Consider the following 14,443-nt stretch of genomic DNA (forward strand, 5'->3'; position numbering starts at 1 on the left):
AAAGATCAGAGCTTAGAGCACAGTGACAGTCCAGCCCACTCATGTTGCAGCAGCAGCAAGGATGGTGGGGTGTGCTCGTAACCAAGCCACACCTGGTACTACCAAATCCCTTTTAAACCACTTGCTCAATACACCTTATTTAGGAACAAGCTGGACTCATTACTGAAATACATGCTTCTGAAGATTACCTGTTAGCACACAGTAGGTCTTCCTACAAAAATAAATAGCTCAAGTCACACCTCTTATGAAATCAAAAATGGTTCACATAGAGGGGTTGATAGTCCTGCTAGGGGTGGACAGGCACTTTTCTCTACTGAACACATTTTCCCCTGTGACACCACTGGCACTGGTGGAGTTGCACGGTCATTCTCTGGAGTGCACTGGCACAATCACAGTAAAAGGTGTTGGATCTACTTCCACTGCTGAGACTTGGAGCAGCCCTTTTCCCCCAGTGGTAGTAGGGGACAAAACCAGGGCCCCTAAACAGTTGACATCTGTTGGTTTGAGCAGGGTGTAGCGATAGACCAAATTGTCCCTCCAAAATAGTACTACTCCTACCTGCACACAGAGAGATGATGGAAGTGGATGCACTGGACTGAATGTACCTACAGGTGTCTGTGACACAGATGCCTGCTCCTGAGCTGCTTTCATGGCTGTTAAGGAAAAATAGATGCCTTTGGAGCCTATTCCATTTGACTTATTTAAACATCAACACTTATGACACCAACTAACTAAACATTAACTAGTGACCCTGCAAAGCATGTGAAAAGATGAGACTTTCCTCCTAAACACCTCTCTGTCCCCAGACATTGTGCAATCCACAAACTGCAGGAACAGCTAAGCTTGCATCTGTTTTGATGGGTCTTGTATCATGCAAGTTGTGTGAAGAGTTTCTTAAAATATGAGTACTTCTGCTCACTCATTCCTCAGTGGATTGTCATGTGTCTGATAAGCCTTGTAGATTTTTTTTCTCCTGTTAGTAGGCAAGCCTGCTGCATTGGGACACCTCTACAGCTGCTATTTTCATTACACTGCTGAAGAGGGAGGATGCTGATAGACAGGTTTTTAAGCATCTTGTTGCAAGTAACAGAAAAATAGAAAAATGGTTAGGTGGACAGACAAAGACAATTTCCTGACTGCTTCCATGAACCTAACATTTTTGGAAATCTACATTAAAAGGCTATTTTAGCATAAATTGATTAAACATTTATTGGAAAGTTGATTTGTGGACTGGCAGATCATACGTGTGGATTTGGGGGGATGATAAAGTTCATACACCAATTCAAATAAAGGTATTAAAAATTCAGAGGAATAATGTAAGAAACGGTAATGAAGGGAACACAATTTGAATTCCAGTTTGAAAAAAGCCTATGAAAAAGTAACCAGTCCCAAGAAAAGTTAGCATATGTTGCAGTGTAATAATTTCCCATAACAGAAACAAACCCAGGGGATCAGGCTTTTCTGTACTGCTGCAAGCCACTGACAAGCAGGTCTTTATGCCATTGAACTGATTTTTGTATTAGTGAAAACAAATAAAAGAAGAAAGTTGTGCAGGACTTCTATGCCTGTGAGAGAGAAGGCATGTTGGTGTTTTTAGAGATGAAAAAGGATACTTGAATTCATTGGATTTGATGTGGTCACATTAAAGAATGTATTCTGTCTAATATTTTGTTATTTAAAACAAATGAAACGTATGTGTCTAGAGATTTATCCCTTCTGCCCTAGGATGGAAATAATTCAGGAGATAAGTCAGTGTGTAACAACAGAAAGCAGTGCTAGTAATAAACCAGGGTATGACTATGAGCCCAATGGGAGTTTCAGCATCACAGTGAATGGCAAAGTGCCATTCTTACAACTGCAGAACCACAGACTTACAAATAATTTAAATGTTTTTACCTTAAAAGGGAAACCTGGAACTCAAGGAGGTGAGATGAAAAATACAGGGGACTCAGAAACCAGCTACACAATAACTCAGCTACACAATAACAATAAGCTCAACAGAAGTATGAATAAAATAATGACAGTGCTAAAGTAAATAAAGGTTGTAAGTTCATCAATGCAACTCCAATGATTTTGAAAATTTAGAAGACAGTCTCCAATGATACATGGCTGTACTGGTGTTCCCCAGTGCAGAGAAAACTCAGGAGAGGGCAGTACCTCATGGTATGTCACCTGAATTTAGCAGCCCATTTTTGTGCAAAGAAACTGAAACCATCTGATTTCAAACTAAATCCACTAAAATGAGCCCTATACTTCAAAGGAAAGTTCAGCCTTTTCAAGCCATCCTGTCATCCTGAACTGGTGGAAGATGCCCTAGTTTCACTAGAACAGGAGAGAAAGGACAGACTGAAAGGTGTGTGTGGTCTTGATTTTATTCCTTTTCAAAGAGTCTGCCTGGAATCCAGGACAAGCCTCAAGGGTAACCCAAGATAATACCAGAGAAGGATTGTATTTTAGTTGCAGAAACTGTGAATACAGCTGTAGGAATCACTACTGAAATATTTTTGTGTGATTAACAACTTTGGAGAAGGATGGACAGAACTATTCTGAGAAATCTCAGTACCACCATAACGGAACAACATATGCATAGTTGGAGGCAATTGGAAGGGGCTCCTTCCTAGTGAGATGAGGTAAAAGGAGAAAGAATCACTTAGCAAAAAAGGCCCAAACAGAAAGCAAAATAAAAAAATAACCCCCAAAAGAAAATCAAAATCAAACCAACCCAAAACCCTCACAGGCCTACCCCTCTGTCCCTAAGCCAAATAAAAAACCCCAAACAAGACCCCAAACTCTAGAGCCAAAGTAATGATACAGGAAGATCTGAGGACCAAGAAGTTATCTGAATCTGTAAAATATTGTTAGTTGCTTTCCTCTTCCCCTTCTCTCTGAGACACTTATCCCACTTAAGTTGGCTAATATATGTTTTTATGGTCTCCATGAGGGATAGTATCCTTGCAATAAATGCTGGCTGTAACTTGCTCTAAGAATAGGAATGGATAGTGATATTTTCCAAAAGCATAAATAGCTGGTACATTGCTATGGAAGTTTTCTTAAAAAAAAAAAAAATAAATCAAACACTTCTATACACTTGCCTGAGTAACTAGGTTAGTACCTAATAAAGGTGAGATGAATGAGAAGATGAATCAAGCTTTATTTTTGATAAGAAATATTTAACCAGACAGTTTTCTTAGGAAACTAAGAGAAATTATTTAATAGTTAGTGTCATGTTCCTTAAGCAAAGATGCCTGACAGTCTGACACTTATCTGCATGAAAATCTGAAAGCCACACACTCTGAAAGCATTTAAATGTTTTATGACACCAGTTTTAAATATAGAGAGCTGCCTTCTTTGGCTTGTTCTTGGTGTCAGTGATTTTTTGTTGTGCATTTTATGACACTTTAAAGATCTGAACATCTCCAGTTATGTCTTTTTTTTTTTTCCCACAGCAATAACAGGTAAACAAAAACTTGCAAAACCAATAAACACATTTAAAAAACATCCATGACCATATATCCATGTCCATGTCCATCCATATCCATCCAGTCCATCCCACAAGCTGCTGAGCATCGTTGTTCTGAAAAACAGCTGGACATACACAAACAACAAGCAGCATGCAGGCAGTGTCAGACACTGACTCTGCATCCAGATCCAGATCCAGTGCAAACTGTCCTCTGTTTGCATGAACACATTTGAAAGGAAGTTAAGAAGTGGACACGAGCCCAATTTAGAAGAGTAGAAGGTCTCACTTTAGTTAGGCGAGAAGTGAAAACATATTTAAAAATATGTTAAATTTGAGGGAAAAATTGAATTTAATAGAGTGTTTGTGTGTTGTGTGGCTACTGGCAGGCAACTCAGTGAAACTGTTGAAACAAAAGGCATTTTAGAGTCATTAATGGGTTCATGGATTTTTTTTTTTAACATTTTTATTGCTGGAGATTCCCTGCTCCTCCCCATTCAAAAAAGGATTTATTCTCACTGTAAAAATAAGTAGCCAGTACCTTCTTTTATACACATCTTTTCCTTTAATACCTTCACAAGCTACTGAGGTAGAAGAGATTGATCACTGCCAAGAATGGTTAAAACTCATCCAATTATGCTTTGTGGTGATTTTACAATGCATGGGTGGGATCTCATCTAGGCAGTTTGCAATTAGAGCAACTCACCATGCAAAAAGATAGTGATGTATTGGAAAGGCTGATATTCCAGGGCTGATTTACAAAGATTTAATGGTCTGCAGTGCAAACAGTGCTGTGTTTCCTCAATGCCTTAGTCGTGGATATTCAGTTTTACTAACAAGAATAATAAAATTAAATAAGCCCAACAGAAACATAGCGTGAAGAATAGTAAAGGAAATAAATATTCTCTTTTCTTGTGCTTTTCTCTGCTGCCAATGTACCTGTTTATCTAGGATCTCTCTGTAGAAAATTGACAGAGTAATTTAAGATAAGGTTCATTTTCCAGTTCACACTCAGACCCTATAATGATCAAGGTGCATATAGAGATGGGTCTCTTAATTTAGCTGAAGACAGCTTGAATACTGAAGGACTATAAAACAAACATCCTCTTACTTGGCTGGTAGATATCTGTGAGTCTTTGAAAACTTTGGAACCAGTAGTTTCAGCCTAAAACCTCAAGTTTTTCACATAATAGTTGGATGGGGCTCTGAGCAAACTGTTCTAGTTCAAATGTTCCTGCTCGTTGCAGGGGGACTGGACTAAGTGACCTCTGAAAGGTCCCTTCCAATTCAAACTGTTCTTTGATTCTGTGAAAATTGTTGGGCACACTTAGAAGAATCTCTTAATCAGAGGACCATGATTGTGGCAGATAGCTTGGACTTGGTCTGCAGTTTAAATGTGAGGGAATGAGTTTAAATGTGAGATGTACAAACATGAAGAGCTGTACTTGTATGTGCAAGTTTTCTTAAGCCTGTCAAAAGGAGAGGTTATCCTAACTTCTTTTGTGCTAAAAGACTATTTGGAAAACATAATTCAGAATGACCAGACTCCTCTACTACTCCTATACTACCTGAGCTAAGATGTAAATATGCTCAGAACTCTCTCATGTCAGAGCAGTTGTTTAGTAATGTTGCTGAGCTAAACAAACTCCCACAGTATCTCCCAATGGAGAGACTATTCAGGCTGCTCACAAAGTGACAGAAAATATTTGCTGATGAGGTGCTTCACCTTCTGTGCAGTGGAGATAAACCTCTTGATTCATCACTTGTGCCTGTATCAGCTACTCCAAAGATAATAGGCACAACTAACCCCTCACCTCCCAGCGGAGCCATGAATTTTTGGCTTATCTAATTTATTCGGGGCATATCACTGATGCTACATTCCTCAAAAGCCAGAGGCAAGACCTTACTGCCACAGACACCACATTTTCCTATGAGATATGTATCCCTAAAACACATGTATTTGTATCAAGCATCTCTAAGATTACTAAACAGGTTGAGGGGAAAAAGAATAAGAAAAAAGAGTATACAAGATGCTCAGAACTTCCTTCAGAGACTAAGAAGCAGACTTCATAGTTTGTAGCTGAATTACAATTAGGTTCAAAGGGGATCCTTGTGAACTCTGAGCCAGACACAAAATAGAATAACTGATCATAGTAAGGAAAAAAATACTGCAGGTAAATTTTAATTAACAGATACCAGTACATTTAAATACTGCTTTTCAAAACACAGCTTTGTAAATCAGTGACTATTGCCCATAGAATCTGTTAGCAGAAAGTCCAGCATCTCATTGCACAGTGACTTGGAGTTATGGCAAGGATACAGACCAAGATAATGAAGAAGGAAAGGACAGAGGGAAAGAGAGGTGTTTTTTTTTTTTTTTTTTTTTTTTTTTTTTTTTTTTATGGTGTGGGCAAGTGTCAGTGATTGGTGTGGAAAAATTTGAAGGGAAACCCCCAGTCCAGAGATGGTTTTGGAGGAGAACAGTCCAGGGCCACAAGCATTGGGAAAGTGGAGAGGCCCAATGGGGTAAGATAAACAGTAATATTATCACAAGTATAGTAGAGTACCTACTAAGGAGACAGGAGAAATCCACTTGTCTTTGGCTGAGACCTCATAGACACCCAACTCCTGGCTTTGCACCAGCCTTCCCTCCTCTCCCTGCCCTGTCTTGATCTACAGAAACCAGAAAGTCATGCTAATGAGGCAAGGCAGTCTGCACGAGCCACTTCCACAAGCTGATTCACACGGACAGCAACTTGGATGAAGGAAATTAAGCTCTAATTTACTTGCCAATTCTTGATCAAATCTAGAATTAACTCCCTCCTGTTTCCACCTTCACAGTCAAAGCATTTGGATTCTCCAAAGCATGCTTTGAATGGGAGGAATAAAAAAGATCAAGGCATAAATAATAGAAAAAGTAGCAATAAAGATGCTATTATTATCAGAAACTAGGTTTTGCATGACAGGTTAAAGATTCACCAATACAACTGCAGCCAAGTATAGCAAATAAAAAAAGTGCTCCACTCACTTATTACTAATAAATAAATAGCAGTGAAGGTCACTTGATAGCAACAATAAATTGGTTTCAGGATAGTGCAATGATGATGATGCTTGTCTTGCTTCCTGATACCAGTTTTATGGCTCTGGTTCTTTGCACTATAACACACAGACTTGAAAATAAGCACAGAGCCACTGCAGCCCAGACACGTCATGTTTGGGCAGTCTGCAGCCCATGGAATTTGCATGGAATGCATATCTCTAGATGTTCAGCTAAGATACACTACTAATAAAAAGCAATTTTCAGGTCATGGACCTCTTAACACTTGGCCATATTTAGCCCAACCTCCTTCTGACCTAGCAACACTTCTTTTGGGTGTGTTTAAATTGTTAATTCTGAGCTCTAATCTCCTCTGTATTAGTAAAACCTAAGTAAAACACTGTGGTCAGTGGCAAGAAATCTTCACCAACACACTCACATTTCTATACAGAACAGCAAAGCACTTCAATCAACTTGAAATTCAAAATGGACTAAACAAAGCATGCAATATTCATTTTAGGAAGCATAGTGCTTCATAACAAATAAGTTTACCTCATGTATAGAGGGAGCTTACATCTGAAGATGACACTTTCAGGCAATCTCTGTATATTACATATTGATCTCCAACTCATTAAGTAATGCTAATGTGCCTACTTTTTCATAAGTTAAAGCAAGAAGCAAACCAAATGACCTAAACAGTTCCTGCTGTTGCCAATTGCTATTTTCAAGTGTATTTAAAACAAGTCTTTGAAAACAAATAGCATCTCTTGCATGTTCACAACTCAAGCCAGGTAGGAATTTTTGAGCACATTTTATATTTCAGGCAACATTTATTTGCCTCTCTTAAGAAAAGGGACACCAACATTTTTTATCCAAAGAGGGGCCATATCTCAGCCTTTGCTGATCAACACCCAGCCTGCACAGGAGAGACCCTGTACCCATTTCCTTGTCCACATGAATAGACATATTTTACAGGAAGCTGACCAAACTGCTGGCTGTTAATCCCGGAGGTTAACCCTGCACACTTGGACTGAAACCCTGGTTCCTGTTTCCCAGCAAGTGCTTTGAGAATAGAGGCCTGAAATATAATGTTGTGCTTCTACACACAAAGCAGAATTTCTCACACTAGTGGCTGTAGCAAGATTCACAGGATTTTTGTTTTTTTTTCTGGTAAACAGAATCCATCTCTATCTTGTTTGCAGGTAAACACACTTATCTTGCAGCATAAACAAGACATCTTGCTCTTTTAGAAATAATAAGAAAAGTTTCAAATGAAACTAAGTTCAGATGAAGAATATTAATGTATATACAGGCATGAAGAATTCAATTTCTCCCAAATTGCTTTGTAAGCAAGATCTCTTGAGGTCCCAAAGCATTTTCCCTTCAATCAAAATTAGCATTTAATTCAAATTAGATGACTTTATTGGTAAATAAAAAATAAATAGAAATGTAAATGCACTCTAGGCTGGAAAATATCTCAAATACATATTTGCCTACATTTGTACACTATTAAACAAATTTGTGTGTTCATTTTTAGACAGAAAAAAATAATACTTGGGAATTGATTGCATTCATAAATGACAGTGGGAAAAAACAGACTGTGAATTGACAAAGGGCATTATTCACTGTACACTCCATCCTCACACTGACTGACCCTGTTTCACTGAATGGGGCTGTCATGTCTATCACAGGTAAAAGAAAATACACTAGCTTATTCTGTAGCAGATTTTTGTGTGGCTATCCACTCAATATGCATTAATATGCAAGCAGTGCCACAGCTGATCAGTGTGCCACCCAAACACTAACTAGTTCAAGCACCATCCCTCCTTGAAGCAGAGGAATCATGAAAGCAGCACTGTGTTTAAGGGTAGCTGCACCCACCAGAGCCACAGTGTTTGGTTTCATGCAAGTCCCTTGACCTTCACACTTCATTTTTCCATGTCTAAATATTGTGATTCCTACTTTCTGATTAACACTGGCAGAAAAATATTGCCATTTTACAGAGCAAGAAAAGACACAGAAATCAGATAACTGGGATTGCCACACAACTTCCTAGTCCATGCTGCCCTTCATTGCTCAAACCTCACAAAATATCTTTCAGTACTTCTATTGAGCATTCAATTTGTTGCATATTTTAATACTTTGTGGGTTTTTTTCCACAAAAAATTTTTTCTTCAAAAAATTTAAGATATTTTTATCTTCAGACATTGCACTTATGTTCCTGTCTATACAGTCTGAGAAACAGTTTCCTCCACAAGGGACTGAGAATGTTCTCACATAATAGTGTCTGCTGTACTTATTTAAATAATAGTTCCTCCTGCATTTTTTTTTCTGAGAGTCACCACCTTGGTACTATGCACTAATCAGTGAAGGACTGTTACATTATCTGAACTCAAAGGAGGCAGAGAATCTTATCAGAAGCAACCTTTATCAGCTTGGAAGAAAATGTTATGTGTAGGGAAAAAACTGAACATTTTTCCCCAGCTGATTTTATCTCATAATATATCAGATTAAGAATTAAAACTTAATTTTGAAAAATGCAACTTATGCTTACTCATACAAAATATGTGGGGGGAGCAGGAAGGATCTCATATTCCACCAGACAGGGCTCAGAGCTGTCTACCTCAAACAAGTGAACAAGTGAGAACCTACAGGTTATGACCAGGTGACCCAGGAAGAGTGGCTGTAAGGTTGTCCAGGGGAAAAGGATGTGGGGGTGCTGTTTAACAGCAGCTGGATCTGAGGCAGTGTGTGTACCAGGTGGCCAAGAAGGTCAATGGAATCTTGGTTTGGATCAAAAATCATATGGCTGACAGGAACTAGGAAAAGGTTTGTCCCTTTGTACTCAGCACTGGTAAGTCCACACTTGAAGCCTGATGCAAGGAAGATTTTCCTTGGTGAAGAAGGATTAGCTTAGGGAATATTTAAACAAACTAGACAGAAACAAGTCCTTATGGAACAGAAACAAGGAGCTTATGGATTGCTGTCATGAGTGTTGAAGGAGCTGGAGGATGTCACTGTGAGCCTATTCTTGATTATCTTTGGAATATCAGGGTGACTGGGGAAGATTTCCTGAGCATTGGAAGAAAGCAAACATCACTCCTATTTTAAGGCTGGATAGCAAGGAAATAACAGGCTGATCAGCTTTGCCTTACTACCCCGGAGCATGATGTAGCAAGGGACTATTCCTCCCCAGGTACATTTCACCTTGATGAACTTCATGAAGTTACTGTTTTTCCATCCTGTTGGAGCCCCTCTGAATGGCAGCACAACCCTCTGTTGCATCAGCAATCCCTCAGCCCAGTTTTAGATCCTGTGACAACTTCTGGAGGGTACACTCCATCCCATCATCCTAGTACGTAATGAAGAAGTTAAATGGCATTTATTCAGTTGTGACCCCGGTGACACACTGGTGACTGTCCTCCAGCTGAATCTCATGTTGCATGGATTTATGAAGGAGAAATTGACCTGACCAGTCTAATAGCCCTGTACAAGGAGATGACTGGATGAGGGGAGAGTACTAGATATTGTTTATCTCAAATTTACTAAGGCTTTTGGCACTCCCATAACAACTTCATGAAGTACAGGGTAGGAAAGTGCTCAGTGAGTTGGACCGAAAACTTAAGCTCAAATAGTTGTGCACAAAATGCAGCTGGAGGACATTTACTACTGCCCCAAGGTCGATGGTGGGTCCAAAGGTGTGCCACATCTTTATTATTGACTCGGATGATGAGACAGAACATACTTTCACCAAGTCTGCAGGCAATACAAAATTGGGAGGAGTGGCTGCTACACCAGAGGGTTGTGCTGCCATTCACAAGGAGCTCAACAGACTTGAGAAATGGCCAAACAGGAATTTCATGAGATTTGACAGAATGGAATGAGAAGTCATGTAGCTGGGAAAGAACAACCCCAGGAACTAGTACAGGCTGGGGGCTGCAGCTTTGTAGGAATGGACCTGAGGGTACTGGAGAACAAGCTGCCTGTGAGCCAGCAATGTGCTCTCAAAGCAAAAAAGGCCAACAGCCTCCTGGGCTGCATTAGGCAGAGCAATTCCAGCAGATCAGGAGAGGTGATCCTTCACATTTGCTCAGCCCTGGTGAGACACAGGCACACTGGCAGTGCTGTGTCCAGTTCTGGACTTCCCAGTGCAGGAGACATGGGCATACTGGAATGCATCCAATGTATAAATGGACATAGAGGTAGATATGCTGGAGTGAGCTCAGTGAAGGGGCAACAAGGTATTTAAAGGTTAGGAGCGTACAAGCAGTACATGTGACATACAAGCAGTGGCCAAGAGAGCTGGTGCTGTTTATCTTGGAGAAGAGGAGGCTTGGAGAGACCTTATCAATGTATATAATCTGGAAGGGAAGGAGTGGGGGAAGTAAAAATGATGGTGCCACATTCCTCTCAGGGGTGTCCAGTGACAGGACAGGAAGAAATGGGCACTAAGTGAAATACAAGGAATTCAATATAAATACAACAAAATACATTTCTACTGTGTGAATACTAAGCACAGGCATCCAGGAATATCCAGGAATAGAGGAATATTTTTGAAGGTGCTCAAAATCCATCCAGATGTGATCCTGGGCAACCTGCTGTATGAGTAAGTGGGTTAGACAAGATGATCTCCAGAGATGCCTTCCAACCTCAATCATTGGATGATTCCATAAAGCACATGAGGGTGAAACAATAGTTCAGTTTGTTTAGTGGGCTAAATGCATTACCTCTCTCATAGATTTTCATACTCTTAATTTTGGGGTCATAAAGTATGTAACGCTGAGGAATATGATCCCAAACCGGGAATACAGAGGGAAGGGCCATACCTATCAGATAACCTGAAAGTGGCATGATTTGGAAGCTGGCATAAATGGACTGAGTTTTTTTTAGCTAGGTCATTAGGGGATAGAGGAGAAAACTGGAGTAAACTACAGCAGCGCACAAAGGCAGACAAGGACTTTGGTCTGAACTCTAAAGTTTTCAATCATGTTAATATAGATTTATTACACCACGTGCCCGAAGTAACCTTCAGGTCACAAGCTATTTATTCCTCATCATGGTCTGTGCAACAAACTTTTATTGTCATTTAACAGAGGTTTGAGTGATCTTTGACTTTTCTTTGGCACAAGGTATACACATACTGACAGTATGTCACAGCTGCAGTTCTGTGGTCCGGCCCCAGCTCTAGCAAATGCATTGCCTCATCATTATCCTTTCTGTGTTCCTCCTTTGCAACCCCATGTGCAGAAAGGGAAATATTCCCTGACAGAGCACTTAAAAGACTGAGGGATGGATGTGCCACTTCAAGAGAGTCTGCCTTGGCAAAAAGCTCCTCAATGACAAAACAGGGGGATAGATATTGTGGAGCACTCTCACTAGTGTCCCAACGTGACCTCCAGCTTCACTGCAGAAGGAACAGGCTCAAGTCTGAGCTCAAAAACAGCTGGGATTTTAACCTAGAAATCTGACTCTGCAAGCAGCTTCAACTTCCAAATGCAATTACACATATTCTTGTCAGTCCTTCAGAGATTCAGAGGCACTGGACACAACTGTATATTAAGACCACAACACAAGCAAATATGAATGTTAAGGATGAAACATAAAGGATTTCCCCAGACAAATTTTGATTGGTGGTCTGTAATGTGCTGTTTTGCCAATACTGTTACATAGAAACACAAGGTTTTTCTTGCTTCCTTGCATTTTCCTCAGCAGTCATTAACATGCTACAGTAAACAGGCTGTACATTGGTGCCATGACTTACCCTTGAAGTTGCAAAAGCAGTTAAAAACAGTTATTGAAAAGCAGAGTGTGTGCTACATCTGGTTGACTGCTGGTAGTAGATGACCACTGCTGTTAAAACGAACATACATATTTATATACATAAATGACAAAAATGGTGTTAGAGGAAAACCAGCAGATGCCTTATGATTAAAAGGAACAAAAGCTAGTGAATATGACAGCTGTAGTCAAAGGTTTCTGGAAGCAGCTACTCCCTTAGTGTTTTGTCTATGGCAGGTTTCACTAAACTTTGCTTAGGCTTTAGAAGAGCTGAGAAACCACATTGGTCTTCAAGATTAGAGAGGTCCCAGATGCACACAGACAGTCAGGGGTTTACCCAGCAGGAGATCACTGGGACAGCAGCTTTATCATTGCTCCATCCCCTCTCTGTTTCACTCAGCTCTCAACAAGATATTTCCAGCTATTTGCCCCTTTGCACTCCTGCTCCTGTCAAGTCATAACATCATCCATCTTCTGCAGAGAGCTTCTCCCTCACTTAAGTTTCTGGCAGCAAGTTTAACTCACTGTTGCTGAACTGAACTTAAAGGGGACTAAAGGATCTTATCCTGCATATAAAATTTTAAGTTCAGTATTGAAAATGAAAAGAATCCTTCCATGACAGATATTCCATCAGAATCAACACCAGTTTAAATATTTGTGTTGAAGCAATACAAAATTCCTCTATAATTGTGCCCTAAATGACAGTCTTGAAAATGAGATTGATTTCTGTTCTGAAACACTCTTCTGATACTTGGAAATCTAAAGGAAGCTCATCTGGAATGGGACATCACCAGCTAAAGTAGTGCCCATTTAAATGGAAATGTCTTCAAATCAACTTTTTACAGCTTTATTTAGATACATTCAGACTATCAAGACAACGTGATATTCTTCCAAAATTCAATACTCTTAGGTTAACTGCAGAGAGACAGAGCAAGTGAACCATTCAATGAAGGCAAGGCAGTGGCATGCAGGAAATGACCAAGAGTGGTTGCACAAAGTACAGCACATGATCCACCCTTTGAAAACGTGGTGATTTTTTTTTTTAAATTCACAATACATTCTTCCTCAGAAAAGGGCAATGGCATGCACCGAGCAGATTTTGTCACACAGAAAATCTGCAGAATTAGGTCTCCAATCAACCATTCACACACTGCCAATGTTACCTCAAGTCGTGGTTTAAAAATACAAGTGCCCCCCCTTCTGGCCAACAAAGACTCCCAAAAGTGGCTTTGCAAGAGATTTCAGGCTAATTCTAAAATGCAGTTTCGGTTATAAAAGTTAATTAGACTTGTTCTAGGATATAAATTCTCAGTCAAAGCACATAACTCCCATTAAATTCCAAGATATTTCTACAGTTAGTTTAAAAAGAGAAAGATTTCCTTTGCTTATGCAATGCCACGTTCTGGACTAAATATCTATCCATCAATTTCTTAATAATGAGAATATTGTAAAAAACCGGATATTGCATTGTGCCACAGGACCAAGCTTCCCATAACTGCAAGGGTTTCCCAGACATGCAAGGGTTTACTTGGTGAAGAGTGGTGCCAGCTCAGGCCACTGAAAGTGACACACTGACATCTGTGCCATGCTCAGTCATGGCTGCTAGACCCAAACCAGGCTGCTTTAGGTGGTCAGTCCCCTGTCAGATTTGGCCTTCACTTTGGTGATCAGTTCACAGATAACTGTGATGTAATTACTCCAATGCCTCAATATATAGCTTAGAAGGAAGATGGCTTAAGGGAGGGTAAATGCTGGACTGCAAATATTTTAATAATTGCTTTTTAAGTAGCATTTCAAAGTAAATCTCACAAACAATCCAGATGCCCATTTATATGCCATCTGGATAACAGCATTCAGCAAGAGGACAAGAAGGCAAAGAATGACAAGCAAGCACACTGGTTCTGAGGGGTTGGGTCCTTTCAATCCACAAGGGCATGTCATTGAGAAAGTAAACTCTGGGTTTCCTCCTCTCTTTCTGGTTAGAATTTTTTTCAGTTTAGTTCCTGTGTGCTTTTCCTGACGCTGAAATAAAAAATTATAATACATAAAGGTTTTTTCATAAATAATTACTCTTGATACAGTAATAATGACAGGATAGAAAATACCTCTGCAAACAATATCACAGTTTAGTGCAGCCTTAATGAAAATTCATGGCAGAAATAATCTAAGAA

At 39.8% G+C, this 14,443-nt stretch overlaps 1 protein-coding gene and 1 long non-coding RNA gene across 13 annotated transcripts in view; one reads left to right on the forward strand and one right to left on the reverse strand.

Moving 5' to 3' along the window:
• Positions 1–14,443, forward strand: part of LOC144246462 (uncharacterized) — an 89,098-nt gene that overhangs the window by 17,465 nt on the left and 57,190 nt on the right. The gene's annotated exons all lie outside the window — the stretch shown is intronic.
• CHST9 (carbohydrate sulfotransferase 9) overlaps positions 1–14,443 on the reverse strand; it is an 87,119-nt gene that overhangs the window by 2,094 nt on the left and 70,582 nt on the right. The window contains exon 8 of one of the 10 annotated variants that reach the window (XR_014952882.1): positions 12–14,294. The exons of the other annotated variants lie outside the window; for them this stretch is intronic. The gene's annotated coding sequence lies outside the window, so the exon portion shown is untranslated. Of the gene's footprint in view, positions 1–11; positions 14,295–14,443 lie in introns of those variants that run through there. 10 annotated transcript variants of the gene reach the window in all.

The sequence above is a fragment of the Lonchura striata genome, chromosome 2, assembly GCF_050655825.1.
Source record: "Lonchura striata isolate lonStrDom1 chromosome 2, ASM5065582v1, whole genome shotgun sequence".
Taxonomy (NCBI): domain Eukaryota; kingdom Metazoa; phylum Chordata; class Aves; order Passeriformes; family Estrildidae; genus Lonchura; species Lonchura striata.